Raw genomic sequence first — 7369 nt, forward strand, 5'->3', positions numbered from 1 at the left:
ATCTCAACTTGTATGGAAGGTGATACCTACTCTACATGTTGGGTAATTAATGTAAAATTTTATTATGGTTTCAATACAGTGTTTTGTATTAGGATGAGTTCACTGCATTTATATCCAAAGAAAGAGCAAAGCTAGATGCACTTGGACTAAATGATGTTGAGAAGAAGAAGAGACTGGACAAGGCCACAAAGGTAGAAGAGGAACGGTTGAAAGATAAGGGCTACAAGTACTTGTCAATCACCAATCCACTTAATGGTGATGAGTTCTTCAAGTTGCTTTTTAGCATTAAATGGGATGAACCTGGAATGCTAAAGATCACTAGAGATAAGCTCTATTGTTTGACAAGCTCTAAAATCACCCCTGAGAGGTATTGAAGCTATTAGTTTCTTATTTTTAATTGTATTCATTCCATTTTGTTTTTCTATATGATTAAGTGATATGTTGTTCTTATTGCTTGTAGAAAGAAGATAATTTTGCGCCTCATGAGCCTCACTAAGGCTAAGGATCCACAATATCTTCATTTTGGTGATTACAAGCTTTTTAGAAGTTACACAAAAAACGAGACTTATTGGGCTCACTTGCATGGGGAGGCTACACTTATGATTGAAAGGATGCAAGTAGAAGGTCCACAACTTTCTGATTCTTTTGACCTATTCTACAAGATGAGCATGAAGAATCATATTTTGCAGGTAGACATTTGACCATTGTTTTTAAAAGAATATAGACATGTTTTAATTTACACAAGGTCAAGTTGAGTGTGATTTTTTATTGTTACTATGTATGTAGGCTTTTATTTATCTAATGGATGAGGTGAAGTCTTCCGACTCTAGTGAGAAGATGTCGAAGCTTGTGTTGTCGGCTAAGAGAGTGATTTACAGGTTTGCATCTTCCACTTGCACTCTTTGCAAAAAAAAGAGCATTTCATTTTTTTGCCATGGTTTGGTGACAGTGGGTCATTTTGAGAATGGTGAAATATCATTTTGTGTTTACAAAAAATCCTTAAATTCCGTGTGGAAGCCCGATATGGGGTGGATGGTTCTTTTGACAATATGCGTGTGTATAATGTCTATGTTGAAAACACTTAAATCCCTTGTGGGAGCCCAAGATAGGGTTTATGGTTTTTTTTGAAAAAGTATTCTCCATACAAAGGAGACTCTGACATTTTTTTTTGGATACATGACATTTATTATACCATTGCATTTATGTGCTTTTCAAAGTGGATGATGCTCTAAAAAATGTGTAGATGGGTTATGCAATGCGTTGAGGTGCAGGAATTGAATGAAGCCCCATTATTCACTAGAAAGTGGATTGATGTACGTGATGAGAATACAATGTTCTCTCCCTCTTTGATTGAAAGGAATCTGACAACATGGGAAGCCAATGTTTGTCCTTGGTGGTTGGATTATCCACTAGGAGTTATTCCAAAGCAAGAGTTTGAATTACATAAGAGTAAGTATCTTAACACTAGTGGCTCTTTTATTTTGACAATGTATATGTCTTACTTTAGTACTAATTTATGTGATATTGTGCTATATGTTTGTTGAGTGAAGGGTATCAAAATGAGAGTGATGAGTACTTAGAGATGACACAAGAAGAGTCTCTCCCTCTCGTTTCTCAAGGAGTTACTCAAAACACCATTGAGAGTGGCTCTTAAGGTACTCCACTAGCAAACAATGTACTCAAGAAGGGTAAAGGGAAAATGGAGCCTCCAAGTACATCAAGGAAATCCACTCCTTCAATGCCTCCCATTGTGCCATCTACAGAACCCGGCATGTCCTCTTTGGCAGCCACTATACCCCATATGGCACCCTCTTCTAATGTGCCCACTACATCCTCATTGGTGCACACTACTTCGTTTGTTGCAGAGTCTTCACTTGGGCGAGAGGCTTGGGAGAGAAGGCCGATCACACGATCTGTTGGTAAGTTTAAGAAAATTGTTAGCAAATTTGTCTTCCATATTTTCTAATTCAAAGCTAATTTGGATAATGCTTGCAGGGTTCCATTACCAAACCATTGTAGATGTTTTTCTTGTGGATATATCACAAATTGATAAGTTTGCCCTTGATAGGTAGATTTTCATAGTGCTTACTTATCTGCATTTTCTTCTTGCATTGTTATATGATTTTGAACATGATTCATGTTTGGTTTTCTTATAACATCAACAAATTTTTTGTGACACAGAATACAAATCTATATAGCAAAGATGGTGTGCCATGTCGTGAGGTTGCTAGGCTTATCTTTGCAGATTTTCCTACAAGTTTGCTTGTGGATGGTCTATGACCAATCCCATTGGGTAAGTAACTTTTCTTCGGACTAGTACCTACAGCTAACTATGGTTGTATTCTTACATGTCATCATTCACTTTTGTAGAGGGCATGAGTGTTCCCAAGTGGAACACATTTTCCAGGGTTCTAGTGACAGGGTGCATGGATGTTGCTCGTGAGTTTTTGGCCTATGAGGGGTTTTTAGTCACCATGTGCACGGCCGAGCATACTGGAGATTTTATTGCAGATGCAACTAGGGTAGGACTTGTGCTCTTACATACATGGACTCTCATGTGTAATAAGAAGGCATATCGGCATCCACTCACTAGAGAGGCGGTGAGATAACAAACTTAGTTTCATAGTTTAATTTCCTAACTATAAACATTGTAGCCATGCCATTCATTCTTTGAGTTTTTTATTCATGCAGGTACTTGATCTTACCATGTGTCTTTGGTATCGTATTGGCCATCCTATGCTACACTATGATAGAGAGGCAGGGGAGAAAATTTCTGAGAGATTGTTTCCAGCAGATTGTAGCTACATGATAGGTGGTGTAGTCTTCCCCATTGAGATTGATGGTGTTATTCTTAGAGGGGGGGCAGAGCGGTCTTCTTTGTTCTTTCGGTAAGACTAGTCCATAGTATGTGACTAGTGAATGTTATGGTATATATGTGTTTTCATTCGGTTTCTAATTTACTTTTTATATGGTCAGGTGGTTGTTGGAAACATTTACTGAGCCTCATGACTATGTTTTGGACTTGTTTGCGGGGTGTGGTGGTTTGGGCCGAGCTTCTGTGGAAGATATGAGGCATTGCATGTGTCTAGAGCTAGATGATGTGCTCTATGAAAGATGTTTGACCGATATTGCATGTGTACCTGTGAAATGTTGATTGTGGATTCACATTTGGTTGAGGAAACTCTATTCTGACAGTACACATCTTCATGTTTTGATTTATCTTTTTATGTACATGGCAGCCATATGAAATTGACAGGGCATTTTGGTATGCTCCATACATTTCATTTGGATATCTCATTTGTGTTTCTTTGGTACATGACGGCCACATGATGTGGAGATGACTTTGATTGGAGATTTCTTTTTGAGTTAGATTATGTTGACACCATTGGATTGTGTGTTGATTTTTGTGAGATAACAAAATCGTTAAAGTGATGGAAATAAGAGTTTATGTGAAGGAAATCCCATCTGCGAGCCCACGTTTTCAGTACATCCTCAAAAATACATACAAATGGTGCTTTTTATAAAGTTTCATTTTGCATAAGCATAGACATGCTTCCATATTTCTTAAAAGTGTTTGGTAGTTGAAGGATTGTACTGTGAGGTTTTGAGTTTTTCCACTACACAATGATATTTAAAGATATCATTGGTGTAAAATTAGGGTTTAAAAGCTCAAAAAAACAGTTCCAATTGTAAAAGCTCGAAACTGAAAGCTCGCAAAAATAAAACCCCCGCGGTGAAGATAATTTTTGAGTACCATTAACAGAAGCAAATGAAGTGCCAATGGTCCAGCTGTCAAAATCTAAGGAAGATGCACTTAAGGAAAAGATTATACAAGAGACAAATGAGTAGTGGAAAGCAGCGATGGATTGGGAGTTGTGAGTTCTTCACTCTGTCAATGCTACCCAACTCACTCCCAATAAAATCAATGTACAATAGCATTAGCAATTCCTACCATATCCTTTGATAAAGGTGGAGTTGATCCAGGTCAAAGAAAGACTTTATAAAGACATGCAAGTAGAAGGTGCAGATGAAGACCACCCTAAGTGGAGGAAGAGCTGGTTGAACAAGAATCCAAGATACCTGATTCTATTCACAAGAGCACCTGCGGCACTTCAACAGGATCTAAATTTTTGTCATGTACCAAGAGTAAGGACATGGCAAGCACATGAGGCAATCACAAAGAAGCGGCCTACATGGCTAAATTATCCAAGATTGATAGCTCCAAAAAAGGGATCACCGACAGAAGAATACATGGTGAAAACCCTAACGGGCGCTATGTCATTCTTCAAAATTCTACCTGATCTTTCATGTGCTATGCTTTATAAAATTTGTTGAATGTTGATCACCTGAATTGAAGTATTTCATGAGCCAGAGCAAGGAGAAGCCCCATGGATATCTTTCCTTGAGGGCAATGAAGTTTTATGATATGATCTTAGTGGTCAACCTTCCGAAGAAGTCCTCTATGGCTTCTACGTGTGATGCATGTTCTTACCTTCTCATAATATGTTGGCGCTTGAGGAAGCATTCTACATAGGGTTCTTCACTTGGCAAAAGAATATTTTTGGGCCAGTGATCAGCAACCTGACTTCAAGATTCGTCGGCTACTCTGCAGTCGAGCTTAAAAACAGAGTGACTATGCAGTTTTTGCAGGTGCCAAACAAAGAAAGAAAGATCATACACAAAAAGGCTCTACATGCACTTAAAGACTGCCTCGCCAGCTGTCAACCCGAAGACTATTTTAGCCCATAAAGCTGTGTCAAGGGACGACACAGGCGAGGACGGGGGAAATGTTAGCAGCAAGCTAACTCGGATACCGTTTTCGGAGCCCTCATTGTAAAAACACTTATTATTTTCATAAATCGGGAATACGATAACTCTTATTTTACAGGTAAACCTTGTAATTGATAAGCTTGGGCTACAAGCTTCCAAATTGTATCAACCTGTCATTACCCATCTGTCATTAGAGTTCCCAGATTATTAGTTTTGACCACCAAAAACCTTGGCTAAGGTATATAAGCCAATTTTTATAACTTTCAAGTATTTGGATAATGAAATACACAACGTGAGCTAACGGCGCTCACTTCTCTCCTTCTCGCGCTTCCTACTCCCTCCCTGGTTGTCACATTGCAGTGGCGTCTGTTGCACTGCACTCGCGTCTGTTGCATTGCAACCGTAGGTAAGAGCTCTACGCATTGACGTAAGCATTTCACAGTGTTTTGTAGCTTTTGGCATCACCGATCCGTGGCCTAATCTCATCATAAGTAGAAATTTACAATTCAAAATAAAAAACTAAGTATAGGCGGGATATTGGGGCATCATTGCTAAGCATTTAGATGCATTCTGGGTCGAAAACGACTAGGTCATAAATCCATTGCTATTAATAATCGTGATTTTTTCACTTGACCTAAATTGGGATTTGAGACCATAAGCATGTGTGCTTAGTTCTTATAAACATGTCCTAGAAGTTTCATTACGTTTGGATGTTAATTGATGCTGTAAAGGATGTGATTGGTTTGTCGATGAGCGATTGGCTTTTGGTGATTTCAGTCACTTGAGTGTAGCTTGAGTTAGATGCGAGTTGTTTGTTATTTTTTGAGAGATTGACAACCTCTTGTAGCCTCTATGTACTAGTTGAGTCAGCTTCGTCCCATGGATTGACAATTTAATTGTGGTTCTTGCTAAATATGTAATAAGGTAGGAGTGAGGTTAGACACTTGTCTCACACATGGTGTTTGAAAATCTGTGATATGAATAGGGTTGCCATTTGGTGTGCCTTACTAGTCTTTTTGATAGGAATAAAGTATGCTTGCTTGCTTAACCTGTCAACTATTGTCCATATTCCCGTATTCCCCTGGATAGACTTGGGTAATCCAAAGATACAATCCATGGATATACTCTCTCATGGTGAATTTGGGATAGGCAATGGATGGGGTATTCTAGGTTTCTTCCCTCTATCATACTTGGTCTTTTGGCATACCACACATTTTGAAACATACTCTTGTATGTCCACTTTTATGGTAGGCCAATAGAAATATATCTCTACTCCTCGGAGAGTAGGCTAAATGCCTATATGCCCCACATTGGGAGGAGCATGGGATTCATACATGACATTCTCTCATGAAGGGAGTGGGTAACACATAGCCTATTTCCATGAAGAAGATAACCATCAATATGCAAGGTGAATGGTTCCTCTTTCTTACCCAAAGCAAGGGCTGACATTATGTCTCTATAGTTAGGGTCAATAGCCTACTCATCTATCTTCTATAGACATCGCATTAACTTTTGCTCGGCGTGAAAGTGCGTCAGCCACTTGATTGTGCTTACCAGCAATGTGAGAAATATGGAAATTGAATTGCAAAAGGAAAATTGTCCACCTCATTTGTTTGTCAAAAGGCCTCTTTCTCATAAATGCCTAAGACACGCTCATTTGTATTGAGCCTTCAGCTCTCATATGATATGGCATGCCCTTCTTGAAGCAAGACTGCTCCAAGGCAATCACCACAAGCATCACATTGGACCTCAAATGGCTGTGACAGACCCGGAAGCATGAAGACTGGTTAGGAGGTAAGCTTCTCTTTGAGCATGTTAAAAGAATTTTGCTCCTTAGCAATCTATGAATACTAAATGTTCTTCTTTGTTAAGTCATGTAATGGTCTTGCTATTTGAGAAAATTTAGCTATGAAGTGTCTATATATGCACACATACCAATAAAGCTTCTTAGATCATGTGGATTCCTTGGATTATGCCATGCTTTCATTACCTCTTGCTTTGATGGATCCATCCGGATACCATCTTGAAAGATAATATGATCTAAGTATTGAATCTCTTGAAGAAAAAATTCGATTTTCTTTTGGTTGAGAAAAAGCTTGTTCTCCCTCAATGCTTGAAAAATCACTTGGAGATGCTGCTTGTGTTCCTCCAAGGACTTGGAGTAGATGATGATATCATCAAATAACACTCCAGTGAATTTGTGATAGGGACTAAATATTTTCTCCATTAATCAATTGAACATGGCTGGTGCATTAGTCAAGCAAAAAGGCATGACTAGATATTCATAAAGACCAAAAATTGTGCAAAACATGATCTTTAGGATATCTTCATCCACTATCCTTATTTGATGATAGCCACTTTTAAGTTTAATCCTATTGAAGTAGGTAGAGCCTTGTAGCTTATCAAACATATCTTCTACCCGAGGCACAGGAGACCTATTTTTGATAGTGATATAATTTACTATTTGATAGTCCACACACATATGGTATGTGCCATCTTTCTTTTGCACTAAAAGGAATGGAAAAAAAAGGGAGAGGAGCTAGGTCTCATCATCCCTTTTTCAACCAATTCTTGTACTTGCCTCATGATCTCCTCTTGT

The 7369-nt window shown here is 38.6% G+C and overlaps 1 pseudogene; it reads left to right on the plus strand.

The window, feature by feature from the left end:
• Nucleotides 1–662: 662 nt before the first annotated feature.
• On the plus strand, nucleotides 663–3000 carry LOC147441115 (uncharacterized; annotated as a pseudogene).
• The last annotated feature ends 4369 nt before the right edge of the window (nucleotides 3001–7369 follow it).

Source organism: Adiantum capillus-veneris, chromosome 15 (genome assembly GCF_014529385.1).
Source record: "Adiantum capillus-veneris isolate H3 chromosome 15, ASM1452938v2, whole genome shotgun sequence".
Classification (NCBI taxonomy): domain Eukaryota; kingdom Viridiplantae; phylum Streptophyta; class Polypodiopsida; order Polypodiales; family Pteridaceae; genus Adiantum; species Adiantum capillus-veneris.